At 39.7% G+C, this 18,046-nt stretch overlaps 1 non-coding gene across 1 annotated transcript; it reads left to right on the top strand.

Annotated features, from left to right (window-relative positions):
• The first annotated feature begins 14,562 nt into the window (after positions 1–14,562).
• On the top strand, positions 14,563–14,670 carry LOC148555210 (small nucleolar RNA R71). Its single transcript, XR_015887969.1, has one exon. It is a non-coding gene; the product is annotated as a small nucleolar RNA R71 (small nucleolar RNA).
• The last annotated feature ends 3,376 nt before the right edge of the window (positions 14,671–18,046 follow it).

Here is an 18,046-nt window from a genome sequence, read left to right as displayed (position 1 = left end):
AATATTGCTCGCCCTCGAGCAAGAGAAGAAAGAATGGATGAAGAAGAAGAAGAAAATATGGAGGAGAGGGGGGAGGGGTGTATTCGGCCAAGAAGGGGAAGAGAGGGTTGTGTTGTGTGAAAATGAAGAAGAATGGAGGGCTTTATATAGGGAAGGGAGGGAGGGTAAGGTTCGGCCATATAGGGTGGGTTTGGGTGGGAAATTGGTTTTGAATTTTGAAGGTAGGTGGAGTTTATGAGGTAGGTTTATGGGGAAGAGTGGATGGATGTGAGTGGTGAAGTGGTGATAGGGAAGAGAGATTGAGGTGATTGGTGAAGAGTTTTGGGGAAGAGTGTTTATGGGATTGTGTGAAAGAGGGGTGAGAAGAAGTGAGTGGAGGTAGGTGGGGATCTTGTGGGGTCCACAGATCCTGAGGTGTTCAAGGATTTACAACCTTGCACCAAATTAGGCATGCAAAATGCCCATGCATACAACTCTAGGCGTTCAGCGCCAGATTGGTGCTTGTTCTGGGCGTTGAACGGCCATTTGTTGCCCATTTCTGGCGTTGAACGCCAGAACCATGCTTGTTCTGGGCGTTCAGCGCCAGCTCTTCTCCAGGGTGCAATTCTGGCGTTCAAACGCCCAGATGCTGCCCATTTTGGGCGTTCAGCGCCAGAACCATGCTCTGTTCTAGCGTTGAACGCCAGCCAGATGCTTCTTACTGGCGTTTAAACGCCAGTAAGGTCTTCCTCAAGGGTGTGATTTTTCTTCTGCTATTTTTGATTCCGTTTTCAATTTTTTTGTTTATTTTGTGACTCCACATGATCATGAACCTAATAAAACATGAAAGAACAAGAAAAATAAAATTAGATAAATAAAAATTGGGTTGCTTCCCAACAAGCGCTTCTTTAATGTCAATAGCTTGACAGTGGGCTCTGATGGAGCCTCACAGATGTTCAGAGTATTGTTGAGACTTCCCAACACCAAACTTAGAGTTTGGATATGGGAGTTCAACACCAAACTTAGAGTTTAGTTGTGGCCTCCCAACACCAAACTTAGAGTTTGACTGTGGGGGCTCTGGTTGACTCTGTTTTGAGAGAAGCTTACTGTGCCTCTTTTCCATGTTTACAGAAGGGTAACCTTGAGTTGTAAACACAAGGGAGTCCTCATTCAATTGAAAGACTAATTCACCTCTGTCAACATCAATCACAGCTCTTGCTGTGGCTAGGAACGGTCTTCCAAGGATGATGGATTGATGAGCGGATATTTTATACGCTTTTTGGGGTTAATTTCATATAGTTTTGAGTATGTTTTAGTTAGTTTTTAGTCTATTTTCATTAGTTTTTAGGAAAAATTCATATTCCTGGACTTTGCTATGAGTTGTGTGTTTTTCTTTAATTTCAAGTATTTTTCTGGCTGAAATTGAGGGAGCTGAGCAAAAATCTGATTTAGGCTGAAAAAGGACTACTGATGCTGTTGGATTCGGACCTCCCTGCACTCAAAGTGGATTTTCTGGAGCTACAGAACTCGAAATGGCATTCTTCTAATTGCGTTGGAAAGTAGACATCCAGGGCTTTCCAGCAATATATAATAGTCCATACTTTGTACAAGGATAGACGATGTAAACTGGCGTTCAACGCCAGTTCTCTGCCCAATTCTGGCGTCCAGCGCCAGAAAAGGATCAAAAGCTGGAGTTGAACGCCCAAACTGGCACAAAAACTGGCGTTCAACTCCACAAATGGCCTCTGCACGTGGATTGCTTAAATCTCAGCCCCAGCACACATCAAGTGGGCCCCAGAAGTGGATCTCTGCATCATCCATCATAGTTTACTCATATTTTGTAAACCTAGGCTACTAGTTTAGTATTTAAACAACTTTTAGAGACTTATTTTGTATCTCATGACATTTTAGATCTAAACTTTATACTCTCTGACGGCATGAGTCTCTAAACCCCATTGTTGGGGGTGAGGAGCTCTGCTGTGTCTCGATGAATTAATGCAAGTATTTCTGTTTTCCATTCAACACGCTTGTTCCTATCTAAGATGTTCATTCGCGCTTAACTTTGATGGAGGTGATGATTTGTGACACTCATCACCTTCCTCAAATCATGAACGTGTGCCTGACAACCACCTCCGTTCTATATACGATTGAATGAGTATCTCTTAGATTCCTTAATCAGAATCTCCGTGGTATAAGCTAGAACTGATGGCGGCATTCATGAGAATCCGGAAAGTCTAAACCTTGTCTGTGGTATTCCGAGTAGGATTCAAGGATTGAATGACTGTGACGAGCTTCAAACTCCTGAAGGCTGGGCGTTAGTGACAGACGCAAAAGGATAGTAAATCCTATTCTAACCGGATCGAGAACCAACCGGTGATTAGCCGTGCTGTGACAGAGCGCGTGAGCGTAGTTTTCACTGGAAGGATGGAAGGTAGCCATTGACAACGGTGATCCACCAACACACAGCTTTCCATAGGAGGACGTGCGTGCGTGAACAAGAAGACAGAGGGAAGCAGAGATTCAGAAGACAAAGCATCTCCAAAACTCCAACATATTCTCCATTACTGCATAACAAGTAACCTTTAATCCATGCTCTATTGTTTATTTGCAATTCAACTGATAAACATAATTGGCTTCCTGACTAAGATTTACAAGATAACCATAGATTGCTTCAAACCAACAATCTCCGTGGGATTCGACCCTTACTCACGTGAGGTATTACTTGGACGACCCAGTGCACTTGCTGGTCAGTGGTACGAGCTGTGAAAAGTGTGATTCATAATTCGTGCACCAAGTTTTTGGCGCCGTTGCTGGGGATTGTTCGAGTTTGGACAACTAACGATTTATTTTGTTGCTTAGATTAGGAAAAATTTCTCTTTTTTTGTTTAAAGTCTCTTTTTATTGTTGTGTTAGAATCTTAGAATCCTTATTTTCTTTTTAAAATCTTTTTCAAAAAAATAATTTTTCTATTAAATCCTGTGCCAAATTTTAAGTTTGGTGTTTTCTTGTTGATTTTTCTGTGTTTTTCGAAAATTTATGTTGGTTTTCTAAAAATTTTAAGTTTGGTGTTCTTCCTTTGTGTCTTGATCTTAAAATTTTTAAGTTTGGTGTTCCTTGGTATTTTCCCCCCCAAAATTTTCGAAAATAAGGAACCTCAGATCTAAAAATTTTTAAATTCTGTGTTATCTTATTGTTTTTCTCTCTCCTTTAAAAATTCAGATTTTTATTTCAAAATTTAAAACCTTTTTCAAAAATCATCATATCTTTTTCAAAATCTCCTAACCACTTTCTCTCTCCTCACTTTTTCGAAAATCTTTTACTCATTTTTATTTATTTTATTTTGATTTATTTTATTTTCGAAATAAATTAATAAATAAATAAATAAAAATATTTTTTTTTCTATTTTACATTATCTCCCTTTCTCCATCATGGACCTAAGTGGAAATGAACAGTCCAGGAGGACTCTGGGGTCATATTCTAACCCCTCTACTGCTTCATATGGGAGTAGTATCTGCATACCCTCCATTGGAGTCAGTAGCTTTGAGTTGAATCCTCAGCTCATTATCATAGTGCAGCAAAGCTGCCAGTATTCCGGTCTTCCACAGGAAGAACCTACAGAGTTTCTGGCACAATTTTTACAAATTGCTGACATAGTACATGATAAGGAAATAGATCAAGATGTCTACAGACTATTACTGTTTCCATTTGCTGTAAAAGATCAAGCTAAGAGGTGGTTAAATAACCAACCTAAGGCCAGCATAAAGACATGGAAACAGCTGACAGAAAAATTCCTGAATCAATATTTCCCTCCAAAAAGGATGACACAGCTAAGGCTGGACATCCAAGGCTTCAAGCAAGGAGATAATGAATCTCTTTATGATGCCTGGGAGAGATACAGAGAGATGCTACGAAAATGCCCCTCTGAAATGTTTTCAGAGTGGGTTCAGTTAGACATCTTCTACTATGGGCTTACAGAAGGAGCTTAGATGTCTCTAGATTACTCAGCTGGTGGATCTATCCACATGAGAAAGACAATTGAAGAGGCTCAAGAGCTCATTGATATAGTTGCCAGGAATCAGCATCTGTACCTAAGCAGCAACCCTTCCATGAATGAAGAGGTTAAAACAGTAATTGCTGAACTCAGTCCTACAAAACAAGCTGCTAAATTCAATCAGCAATTGGATTTTCTAACAAAGCAGCTAGCCGAATTTAAAGACAGGTTACAAGAGACAAGGATGGCTAATATACATATGGACGAACAGTTTAAGCAAACAAAGCAGCAGCTGTCAAGGCAAATAGCAGAAGAATGCCAAGCAGTTCAACTAAGAAGTGGGAGAACATTAAATACCCCACCTCAAGGCAGCAAAAAGCTAAGAAATGAGCAAACCACCCAAAATTCACCTGAGGACAGTAAGAGCCCAGGGAAAAATAATTCTGGCGCTAAAACGCCAGAAAATTGGTGGAAGGCTGGCGCTGAACGCCCAGACCATGGCCAAAACTGGCGTTCAACGCCAGAAACAAAGCAGGACTGGCGTTGAACGCCCAAAATGGGCAAGGATCTGGCGTTGAATGCCCAAAATGGGCAGGATCTGGTGCTGAACGCCCAAAATGGGCACAATTCTGGCGTTCAAACGCCAGGAACAGACAAGGAGTTAGCTTCTCACGTCACTCCAGCTTCTAACTCTGGCACTCAATTGCCAGTGAAGGATCAGACACACACAAATGCTGATAACAACCCCTCTAAAAAGGCTTCTTCAACCACTTTTGTAGGCAATAAACCTGCAGCAACTAAGGTTGAAGAATATAAAGCCAAGATACCTTATCCTCAAAAACTCCGGAAAAAGGAGCAGGATAAGCAATTTGCTCGCTTTGCAGATTATCTCAAGACTCTTGAAATAAAGATTCCATTTGCAGAAGCACTTGAGCAAATACCTTCTTATGCCAAGTTCATGAAAGAGATCTTGAGTCATAAAAAGGATTGGAGAGAAACAGAAAGAGTTCTCCTCACTGAAGAATGCAGTGCAGTCATTCTGAAAAGCTTTCCTGAGAAGCTTAAAGACCCTGGGAGTTTTCTGATACCATGCATATTAGAAGGTAATTGCACCAAGACAGCTTTATGCGATCTTGGGGCAAGCATCAACCTAATACCTGCATCCACTATCAGAAAGCTTGGCTTAACTGAAGAAGTTAAACCAACCCGGGTATGTCTCCAACTTGCTGATGGTTCTACTAAATACCCATCAGGCGTGATTGAAGACATGATTGTCAGAGTTGGGCCATTCGCCTTTCCCACTGACTTTGTTATGCTGGAAATGGAGGAGCACAAGAGTGCTACTCTCATTCTAGGAAGACCCTTCCTAGCAACTGGACGATCCCTCATTGATGTCCAACAGGGGGAAATAACCCTGAGAGTCAATGATGATGAGTTTAAGTTGAACGCTGTCAAGGCCATGCAGCATCCAGACACATCAACAGACTGTATGAAAGTTGATCCTATTGACTCATTGGTAGAAGAGATCAACATGGCTGAGAGTCTTGAATCCGAGTTGGAAAACATCTTTAAAGATGTTCAGCCTGATTTAGAGGATTCAGAGGACATGAAAGAGCCTCTGAAATTTCTTCTGGAAGAGGAGAAACCTCCTAAACCCGAGCTCAAGCCATTACCACCATCCTTGAAATATGCATTTCTCGGAGAAGGTGATACTTTTCCAGTGATCCTAAGCTCTGCTTTAAATTCACAGGAAGAGGAAGCACTTATTCAAGTGCTAAGGACACATAAGACAGCTCTTGGGTGGTCCATAGGTGACCTTAAGGGCATAAGCCCAGCTAGATGCATGCACAAAATCTTATTGGAGGATAATGCCAAACCAGTGGTGCAACCACAGAGGCGGCTAAATCCAGCCATGAAAGAAGTAGTGCAGAAAGAGGTCACCAAACTACTAGAGGCTGGGATTATTTATCCTATTTCTGATAGCCCCTGGGTGAGCCTTGTCCAAGTCGTCCCAAAAAAGGGAGGCATGACAGTGATTCATAATGAAAAAAATGAACTGATTCCTACAAGAACAGTTACAGGGTGGCGCATGTGTATTGACTATAGAAGGCTCAATACAGCCACCAGAAAGGATCATTTTCCTTTACCATTCATAGACCAGATGCTAGAAAGACTAGCAGGTCATGATTATTACTACTTTTTGGATGGATACTCAGGCTATAACCAGATTGCAGTAGATCCCCAGGATCAAGAGAAAACAGCATTCACATGTCCATCCGGAGTGTTTGCTTATAGAAGGATGCCATTTGGGCTATGTAATGCGCCTGCAACCTTCCAGAGATGCATGCTCTCTATTTTCTCTGATATGGTGGAAAAATTTCTGGAAGTCTTCATGGATGACTTCTCAGTATATGGAGACTCATTCAGCTCCTGTCTTGATCACCTGAAACTTGTTCTGAAAAGATGCCAAGAGACCAATCTAGTTTTAAACTGGGAAAAGTGTCACTTCATGGTGACTGAAGGAATTGTTCTTGGGCATAAAATCTCAAACAAGGAAATAGAGGTGGATCAAGCAAAAATAGAGGTAATTGAAAAATTACCACCACCTGCCAATGTTAAGGCAATCAGAAGCTTTCTGGGGCATGCAGGATTCTATAGGAGGTTTATAAAGAATTTTTCAAAAATTGCAAAACCCCTAAGCAATCTGCTAGCTGCTGACACGCCATTTGTGTTTGACACAGAGTGCCTGCAGGCGTTTGAAATGCTGAAAGCTAAGCTGGTCACAGCACCAGTCATTTCTGCACCAGACTGGACATTACCATTTGAGCTAATGTGTGATGCCAGTGATCATGCCATTGGTGCAGTATTGGGACAGAGGCATGACAAGCTTCTGCATGTCATTTATTATGCCAGTCGCGTTCTAAATGATGCCCAGAAAAATTACACAACCACAGAAAAAGAATTACTTGCAGTGGTTTACGCCATTGACAAGTTCATATCATACTTAGTAGGATCAAAAGTGATTGTGTATACTGACCATGTTGCTCTTAAATATCTACTCACAAAGCAGGATTCAAAACCCAGGCTCATCAGATAGGTATTGCTTCTGCAAGAGTTTGATATAGAAATAAGAGACAGAAAAGGGACAGAAAACCAAGTAGCTGATCATCTGTCCCGGATAGAGCCAGTGGAAGGGACGTCCCTCCCCTTTCTTGAGATCTCTGAGACGTTTCCTGATGAGCATTTATTTGCCATTCAGAAAGCACCATGGTTTTCCGATATTGCAAACTATAAAGCTGCAAGGTTCATACCCAAGGAGTACAACAGGATACAAAAGAAGAAATTAATTACTGATGCAAAGTATTACTTGTGGGATGAACCTTATCTCTTTAAGAGATGTGCAGATGGAATTATCCGTAGGTGTGTGCCTAGAGAAGAAGCATAGAGGATCCTGTGGCATTGCCACGGATCTCAATATGGAGGCCATTTTGGAGGTGAGCGAACAGCCACCAAGGTCCTCCAATGTGGCTTCTATTGGCCCACACTCTATAAAGATTCCTGAGAGTTTGTACGTAATTGTGACAGTTGCCAAAGAGCTGGTAATCTGCCTCATGGTTACGCCATGCCTCAACAAGGAATCTTGGAAATTGAGTTGTTTGACGTATGGGGAATTGACTTCATGGGACCTTTCCCACCATCATACTCAAACACTTATATTCTGGTGGCAGTTGACTATGTATCAAAATGGGTTGAGGCTATTGCCACACCCACCAATGATACTAAAACAGTGCTGAAGTTCCTCCAGAAACATATCTTTAGCAGGTTTGGTGTCCCTAGAGTACTAATCAGTGATGGGGGCACTCACTTCTGCAATAAACAGCTTTACTCTGCCATGGTTCGGTATGGAATTCGCCACAAGGTGGCCACTCCATATCATCCACAAACCAATGGGCAAGCTGAAGTCTCTAACAGAGAATTAAAGAGAATCCTGGAATGGACAGTAAATACCCGTAGAAAGGATTGGGCACGGAGCTTGGATGATGCTCTGTGGGCTTACAGGACAGCATTCAAGACCCCCATAGGGACATCTCCATACCAACTCGTGTATGGTAAGGCATGTCACCTGCCCGTGGAACTGGAACATAAGGCCTACTGGGCAACCAGATTCCTAAACTTTGATGCCAAATTAGCAGGAGAAAAACGATTGCTCCAGCTAAATGTGCTAGAGGAATTCAGATTCACAGCTTTCGAAAATGCCAAGCTTTATAAAGAAAAATAAAAAAAATGGCATGACAAAAAGCTGTCATCTAGAATCTTTGAACCAGGACAGAAGGTCCTGTTGTTTAACTCTAGACTCAGGCTATTCCCCGGGAAACTGAAATCCCGGTGGAGGGGACCATACGTGATTACAAGCGTATCACCATATGGTTATGTGGAGCTTCAAGATATTGATTCTGATAAGAAGTTCATTGTCAATGGACAGAGAATCAAGCATTATCTTGAAGGCAACATTGAGCAAGAATGCTCAAGGCTGAAGCTAGATTAAAAGCTCAGCAAGGTCCAGCTAAAGACAATAAAGAAGCGCTTGCTGGGAGGCAACCCAGCCATGGGGCAACAATCCTCTAAGCATTTTGCCCTATTTCTATTTTTATTTTTATTTGTTTATATAGAGTTCATTGATAACAAGGTAAATAATCATTTACAGAAGACCTCGGCACACAAAACAGAGAAAAAGAGCTCACTGGCAAGAAAACGCCAGTAAAAGTATATTTTGGGCGTTCAACGCCCAAAATGGGCATCCACTGGGCATTGAACGCCAGTAATAGTAGCAATCTGGGCATTCAATGCCAGAAAGGGGCACCCACTGGGCGTTGAACGCCAGTAATGGCAGCAGCTGGACGTTGAACACCCAGAAGAGCAGTATTTGGGCGCTGAACACCCAAAACAGGCAGTGTTTGGGCGTTCAAACGCCAGGAAGGCAGGGAGGAGCCAAATTCATTTTTTCACACGTATTTCCATTTTAATTTCAAATTTTATGTTTCAATGCATGATTTTTACATGAACATGTTAAGAACCCTGATTTCTAAAATCCTTAATTTCTAAAAATCCCTCTTTCCAAATTCAATCCAAACTCTTTTCAAATCTTTTCTGAAAACAAATCTATCTTTTTCACTCAAAAATCTTTTCAACTAATCCATATCTTTTTCAAATCTCCATATTATCTTTTTCAAAATTTAGATTTATCTTTTTCAAAAATCTATCATATCTTTTCAAAATCAAACTATATCTTCTATCTTATCTTTTTCAACTCAATCTTTTTATCTTATCTTTTCCAATTTTTCAAAAACCCACCCCCCCATCCCTTTAAATTTGGGTTCGGCCTCCCTCCTCCTCCATTAACAATTGCACCTAGCTCTCCTTCTATCCCTCTCCTTTCTTTTGTTTTGCTTGAGGACAAGCAAACCTCTAAGTTTGGTGTGTTTATCCGAGATCACTAAGATCATGGCTCCTAAAGGAAAACAACCCACTCCAAGAGGCAAGAAAGAGAGGGTTCCAAAACCACTTTGGAATCAAGGGAAGTTCTTATCTAAAGAACATTCAGACCATTATCTCAAAGTAATGGGTCTGAGATCAGTGATTCCGGAAGTTAGATTCGATCTGAAAGAAGATGAATATCCGGAGATCCAGGAGAAAATTCGAATCAGGAACTGGGAAGTCCTAGCTAATCCTGAAACGAAAGTAGGAAGGAACATAGTCCAGGAGTTCTATGCTAATATGTGGCAGACTGACAAGCAAAAACTATCTGGAACTGCCTTTTATGAATTTCGGACCATGGTCAGAGGAAAGATTGTTCATACCACCCCTGACAAGATCAGAGAGATCTTAAAGCTACCTCAGCTAAAGGATGATCCAGACTCCTTCAACAGGAGGATGATGAGAGCAGACATTGACCTAGATAAGATTCTAGAGGACATATGTATCCCTGAAGCCAGGTGGACCACCAACACAAAGGGTGTCCCAAATCAACTCAAGAGAGAGGATTTCAAACCAGTCGCCAGAGGATGGCTGGACTTCATTGGGCGTTCTCTGTTGCCTACTAGCAACCGTTCTGAAGTCACAGTTAAAAGAGCAGTGATGATCCATTGCATCATGATGGGAAAGGAAGTGGAGGTTCATCAGCTGATTTCAGCTGAACTCTACAAAATTGCTAACAAAAATTCTAAAGAGGCCAGGTTGGCTTATCCAAGCGTGATTTCTCTGCTCTGCAAGGACGCTGGAGTAAGGATGGGAATAACTGAGTATATCCCAATTGAGAAGCCAATCACCAAAGCATCAATGGAAAAACAACAAGCACAGGAGGATCCTATCAAGAAGAGAGCACAGGAATTCCTCCCAGAGATCCCTCAATCTGAATACTGGGAGTATCTTGAGATGTCTGTTACCAAGATACGGGAAGCTATGGAGCAAATAATAAACGAACAGAAGGAACACAGTCAAATGCTGACCTATATGTTTAAAGAACAAGAGGAGCAAGGGCGTGACTTAAGGGAATTGAAGCGCCAAAAGTCTTCTCTTGTAGGACCAAGCACCCCAAGGATCAGAGAAACCCCCGTTCCGCCAGAATAAAGGTTGTTAATTTCCAATTTCTGCCTTAACTCTGTGACAGTGTCCTTATAGAAGTTTACCTTAGGAGTCATATAATAGTAATTAGTATCTATTTTGATTTTATCTCCAATTAAGCTATAGTTTATTTTTCTCATCATCAGCAAACATGAATAAAGTAGTAGATCTTTTGAATAAGAGGCAATAAAATTTCGAGTTTTAATAAGAGAAATTCTAATTAGTTAAATGTGGTGGCAATGCTTTCTATCTTCTGAATGAATGCTTGAACAGTGCATATGTCTTTTGAATTTGTTGTTTAAGACTGTTAAATATGTTGGCTCTTGAAAGAATGATGAACATGAGACATGTTATTGATAATCTGAAAAATCATAAAAATGATTCTTGAAGCAAGAAAAAGCAGCAAAGAACAAAGCTTGCAAAAAAAAAAAAGGCAAGGGCAAGAAAGGATCCCAAGGCTTTGAGCATCAGTGGATAGGAAGGCCTAAAGGACTAAAATCCTGGTCTAAGCGGCTAAACCAAGCTGTCCCTAACCATGTGCTTGTGGCGTGAAGGTGTCAAGTGAAAACTTGAGACTGAGCGGTTAAAGTCAAGGTCCAAAGCTAAAAGAAGAGTGTGCTTAAGAACTCTGGACACCTCTAATTAGGGACTTTAGCAAAGCTGAGTCACAATCTGAAAAGGTTCACCCAATTATGTGTCTGTGGCATTTATGTATCCGGTGGTAATACTGGAAAACAAAGTGCTTAGGGCCACGGCCAAGACTCATAAAGAAGCTGTGTTCAAGAATCATCACACTGAACTAAGAGAATCAATAACACTATCTAAATTCTAAGTTCCTATAGATGCCAATCACTCTGAGCTTCAATGGATAAAGTGAGATGCCAAAACTGTTCAGAAGCAAAAAGCTACTAGTCCGGCTCATCTAATTAGAATCTGAGCTTCAATCAAAAACTCTGAGATATTATTGCTTCTCAACCTATTAGTCTTCTATTTTATTTGTCTAGTTGCTTGAGGACAAGCAACAGTTTAAGTTTGGTGTTGTGATGAGCGGATATTTTATACGCTTTTTGGGGTTGATTTCATATAGTTTTGAGTATGTTTTAGTTAGTTTTTAGTCTATTTTCATTAGTTTTTAGGAAAAATTCATATTCCTGGACTTTACTATGAGTTGTGTGTTTTTTTGTAATTTCAGGTATTTTTCTGGCTGAAATTGAGGGAGCTGAGCAAAAATCTGATTCAGGCTGAAAAAGGACTGCTGATGTTGTTGGATTCTGACATCCCTGCACTCAAAGTGGATTTTCTGGAGCTACAGAACTCGAAATGGCATGCTTCCAATTGCATTGGAAAGTAGACATCCAGGGCTTTCCAGAAATATATAATAGTTCATACTTTGCATAAGGATAGATGATGTAAACTGGCGTTCAACGCCAGTTCTCTGTCCAATTCTGGCGTCCAGCGCCAGAAAAGGATCAAAAGCTGGAGTTGAACGCCCAAACTGGCACAAAAACTAGCGTTCAACTCCATAAATGGCCTCTACACGTGGATTGCTTAAATCTCAGCCCCAGCACACACCAAGTGGGCCCCAGAAGTGGATCTCTGCATCATCCATCATAGTTTACTCATATTTTGTAAACCTAGGCTACTAGTTTAGTATTTAAACAACTTTTAGAGACTTATTTTGTATCTCATGACATTTTAGATCTAAACTTTATACTCTCTGACGGCATGAGTCTCTAAACCCCATTGTTGGGGGTGAGGAGCTCTGCTGTGTCTCGATGAACTAATGCAAGTATTTCTGTTTTCCATTCAACACGCTTGTTCCTATCTAAGATGTTCATTCGCGCTTAACTGTGATGGAGGTGATGATCTGTGACACTCATCACCTTTCTCAAATCATGAACGTGTTCCTGACAACCACCTCCGTTCTATATACGATTGAATGAGTATCTCTTAGATTCCTTAATCAGAATCTCCGTGGTATAAGCTAGAACTGATGGCGGCATTCATGAGAATCCGGAAAGTCTAAACCTTGTCTGTGGTATTTCGAGTAGGATTCAAGGATTGAATGACTGTGACGAGCTTCAAACTCCTGAAGGCTGGGCGTTAGTGACAGACGCAAAAGGATAGTAAATCCTATTCCAACCGGATCGAGAACCAACCGGTGATTAGCCGTGCTGTGACAGAGCGCGTGAGCGTAGTTTTCACTGGAAGGATGGAAGGTAGCCATTGACAACGGTGATCCACCAACACACAGCTTGCCATAGGAGGACGTGCGTGCGTGAACAAGAAGACTGAGGGAAGCAGAGATTCAGAAGACAAAGCATCTCCAAAACTCCAACATATTCTCCATTACTGCATAACAAGTAACCTTTAATCCATGCTCTATTGTTTATTTGCAATTCAACTGATAAACATAATTGGCTTCCTGACTAAGATTTACAAGATAACCATAGATTGCTTCAAACCAACAATCTCCGTGGGATTCGACCCTTATTCACGTGAGGTATTACTTGGACGACCCAGTGCACTTGCTGGTCAGTGGTACGAGCTGTGAAAAGTGTGATTCATAATTCCTGCACCATGGATTCATCCTCATCCTTCCCAGTATCAAGGATTATGAAATCAGCAGGGATGTAAAGGCCTTCAACCTTTACTAACACGTCCTCTACTTGTCCATAAGCCTGTTTTCTTGAATTGTCTGCCATCTCTAATGAGATTTTAGTAGCTTGCACCCCAAAGATTCCCAGTTTTTCTATTACAGAGAGAGGCATGAGGTTTATCCCTGAACCAAGGTCACACAGAGCCTTTTCAAAGATCATGTTGCCTATGGTACAAGGTATTACGAACTTTCCAGGATCCTGTTTCTTCTGAGGAAATGTCAGTTGATCCAGATCACTTTGTTCATTGGTGAACAAGGGAGGTTCATCTTCCCAAGTCTCAATACCAAATAATTTGGCATTCAGCTTCATGATTGCACCAAGGTACTTGGTAACTTGCTCTTCAGTAACATCCTCATTCTCTTCAGAAGATGAATACTCGTCAGAGCTCATGAAGGGCATAAGGAGGTTCAATGGAATCTCTATGGTCTCTAGATGAGTCTCAGATTTCTTTGGTTCCTCAAAAGGAAACTCCTTATTGATCACTGGACATCCCAGGAGGTCTTCCTCACTGGGATTTACGTCCTCCTCTTCCTCTCCAGGTTCGGCCGTGTTGACTATGTCAATGGCCTTGCACTCTCCTTTTGGATTTTCTTCTGTATTGCTTGGGAGAGTACTAGGAGGGATTTCAGTGATCCTTTTACTCATCTAGCCCACTTTTGCCTCCAAATTTCTAATGGAGGACCTTGTTTCATTCATGATACTTACAGTGGCCTTAGATAGATCAGAAACTAAGTTTGCTAAATTAGAGGTATTTTGTTCAGAGTTCTCTGTTTGTTGCTGAGTGGATGATGGAAAAGGTTTACTATTATTAAACCTATTTCTTCCACCATTATTAAAGCCTTGTTGAGGCTTTTGTTGATCCTTCCATGAGAGATTTGGGTGATTTCTCCATGAGGGGTTACAGGTGTTTCCATAAGGTTCACCCATGTAATTCACCTCTGCTATTGCAGGGTTTTCAGGATCATAAGCTTCTTCTTCAGAAGATGCCTCTTGAGTACTGTTGGATGCAGCTTGCATTCCATTCAGACTCTGAGAAATCATATTGACTTGCTGAGTTAATATTTTATTCTGAGCCGATATGGCATTCAGAGTATCAATTTCAAGAACTCCCTTCTTCATAGGCGTCCCATTACTCACAGGATTCCTCTCAGAAGTGTACATGAACTGGTTATTAGCAACCATGTCAATGAGTTCTTGAGCTTCTGCAGGCGTTTTCTTTAAGTGAATAGATCCACCTGCAGAAGTATCCAATGACATTTTAGCTAATTCAGACAGACCATCATAGAATATGTCCAGGATGGTCCATTTTGAAAGCATGTCAGAAGGATACTTTTTGGTCAGTTCTTTGTATCTCTCCCAAGCTTCATAGAGGGATTCGCCTTCTTTCTGTCTGAAGGTCTGAACATCCACTCTAAGCTTACTCAGCTTTTAAGGAGGAAAGAACTTGGCTAAGAAAGCCTTGACCAGCTTATCCCAAGAGTTCAGGCTATCCTTAGGTTGAGAGTCCAACCATATTCTAGCTCTGTCTCTCACAGCAAAAGGGAAAAGTATGAGCCTGTAGACTTCAGGATCTACTCCATTAGTCTTAACAGTATCACAGATCTGCAAGAATTCAGTTAAGAACTGAAAAGGATCTTCAGATGGAAGTCCATGAAACTTGCAGTTCTGCTGCATCAGAGAAACTAATTGAGGTTTCAGCTCAAAATTGTTTGCTCCAATGGCAGGAACGGAGATGCTTCTTCCATGTAAATTGGAATTAGGTGCAGTAAAGTCACCAAGCATCCTCCTTGCATTATTATTATTTTCGGCTGCCATCTCCTCTTCCTGTTCAAAAATTTCTGAAAGGTGCTTGCTGGATTATTGTAATTTAGCTTCTCTTAGTTTCCTCTTCAGAGTCCTTTTAGGTTTTGGATCTGCTTCAACAAGAATGTTCTTGTCCTTGCTCCTGCTCATATGAAAAAGAGGGACAGAAAAATAATAATAATAGGGGTCCTTTTTACCACAGTATAGAGGTCCCTGTATGAGTAGAAGAAAAGAAGAAGAAAAGAATGTAATGTAAGGAAAGAAACACAAGGGTGAGGAGAGCAGAGATGTGAGATGAGAGAGAGAGAGAATTTTCGAAAATTATTTTTGAAAAAGAGTTAGTGATTTTTGAAAATTGTTTTTGAAAAAGGTTAGTAATTTTCGAAAATTTAGAATCAAAAATTAAAATAATTAGTTAATTAAAAAGAAATTTTGAAAAAGAGGGAAGATATTTTCGAAAATTAGAGAGAGAGAGAGAGAGTTAGTTAGGTAGTTTTGAAAAAGATAAGAAACAAACAAAAATTTAGTTAGTTAGTTGAAACAATTTTGAAAATCAATTTTGAAAAGATAAGAAGATAAGAAGTTAGAAAAGATATTTTAAAATCAAATTTTTGAAAAAGATATGATTTTGAAAAAAGATAAGATAGAAAGATATTTTTGAAAAGATATAATTGAAATTAGTTTTGAAAAAGATTTGATTTTTAAAATCACAATTAATGACTTGATTCACAAGAAATCACAAAATATGATTCTAGAACTTAAAGTTTGAATCTTTCTTAACAAGTAAGTAACAAACTTGAAATTTTTGAATCAAAACATTAATTGATGATGTTATTTTCGAAAATTAGGAGATAAAGATAAGAAAAAGATTTTTGAAAAATATTTTAAAAATTTTCGAAAATAAATAAGAAAAATGAAAAAGATTTGATTTTTGAAAAAGATTTTGAAAAAGATAAGATTTTTAAATTGAAAATTTGATTTGACTCATAAAAACTAGATTTTAAAAAGTTTTGAAAAAGTCAACTCAAATTTTTGAAATTTATGAGTGAAAAAGGGAAAGATATTTTTTTTTAATTTTTGAATTTTTAATGATGAGAGGGGAAAAACATGAAAAAGACTCAATGCATGAAAATTTTGAATCAAAACAATGAATGCATGCAAGAATGCTATGAATGTCAAGATGAACACCAAGAACACTGTGAATGTCAAGATGAACATCAAGAACTTATTTTTTTGAAAAATTTTTAATGCAAAGAAAACATGCAAGACACCAAACTTAAAAAATTTTTCATGTATAGACACTATGAATGCAAGAATGCATATGAAAAACAAGAAAAGACACAAAACATGAAAACATCAAGATCAAACAAGAAGACTTACCAAGAACAACTTGAAGATCATGAAGAATACTATGAATGCATGAATTTTTCAAAAATTTTATGCAAACTTTAAAACATGCAATTGACACCAAACTTTCAACTTGACTCAAGACTCAAACAAGAAACATGAAATATTTTTTATTTTTATGATTTTATTAAATTTTTTTGGATTTTTCGAAAATTAATGTGGAAAAGAAAAATAAGGATTCCAAAATTTTTAATATGAATTCCAGGAATCTTGTATTCTTAGTCTAAAGCTCCAATCCGAGGGTTAGGCATTGCTTAATAGCCAGCCAAGCTTTAGTATGTAACTCAGACATGCCACGGCTGACATTCCAATTAACTTGCCTCTATGCTGATGGTTGGAAGCCCCTATCCAAAAGAATTAGACATGGCTTTACAGCCAGCCAGGCTTCAACATGCTTCATGAAACTCTAGAATTCATTCTTAAAAATTCTAAAGAAAAATATATTTTTGAAAAGATTTATTTTTTTTTTCGAAAACAGATGAGAAATTTTTGAAAGGTTTTTGAAAAATTTTTGAAAATAAAACAAAAAGAAAATTACCTAATCTGAGCAACAAGATGAACCATCAGTTGTTCAAACTCGAACAATCCCCGGCAATGGCGCCAAAAACTTGGTGCACGAAATTGTGATCTCAGGCAACGGCGCCAGATACTCTGTACGAACGTCTTAATAAATCTTTTTTCATTCACAACTTCGATACAACTAACCAGCAAGTGCACTGGGTCGTCCAAGTAATAAACCTTACGTGAGTAAGGGTCGATCCCATGGATATTGTTAGTATGAAGCAAGCTATGGTCACCTTGTAAATCTCAGTCAGGCGGATATAAAATAGTTATGGAGTTTTCGAACATAAATAATGAATAGATAGAAAATAAGGATAGAAACACTTATGTATATCATTGGTGAGAATTTCAGATAAGTGTATAGAGATGCTTTCGTTCCTCTGAACCTCTGCTTTCCTGCTGTCTTCATCCAATCAGTCTTACTCCTTTCCATGGCTGGCTTTATGTAAGGACATCACCGTTGCCAATGGCTACTTTTTATCCTCTCTGGAAAATGGTCCGATGCGCTGTCACTGCATGGCTAATCGTCTGGAGGCATCACCCTTGTCAATGGCTGCATCCCATCCTCTTGTGAAAATGGTCCAAATGCTCTGTCACAGCACGGCTAATCATCTGAGGTTCTCGATCATACTGGAATAGGATTCACTCTCCTTTTGCGTCTGTCACTACGCCCAGCACTCGTGAGTTTGAAGTTCGTCACAGTCATTCAATCCCAGAGTCCTACTCGGAATACCACAGACAAGGTTTAGACTTTCCGGACTCTCATGAATGCCGCCATCAATCTAGCTTATACCACGAAGATTCTGATTAAGAGATCCAAGAGATACTCATTCAATCTAAGGTAGAACGGAAGTGGTTGTCAGGCACGCGTTCATAGGGAATGATGATGATTGTCACGTTCATCACATTCAGGTTGAAGTGCGAATGAATATCTTAGAAGCGGAATAAGTTGAATTGAATAGAAAAACAGTAGTACTTTGCATTAATCTTTGAGGAACAGCAGAGCTCCACACCTTAATCTATG

This window comes from Arachis ipaensis, chromosome B6 (genome assembly GCF_059453495.1).
Source record: "Arachis ipaensis isolate K30076 ecotype BB chromosome B6, ASM5945349v1, whole genome shotgun sequence".
In the NCBI taxonomy this organism is placed as follows: domain Eukaryota; kingdom Viridiplantae; phylum Streptophyta; class Magnoliopsida; order Fabales; family Fabaceae; genus Arachis; species Arachis ipaensis.
Note: the sequence above shows the minus strand (reverse complement) of the source record. Positions and strands in the feature narration are given on the sequence as shown.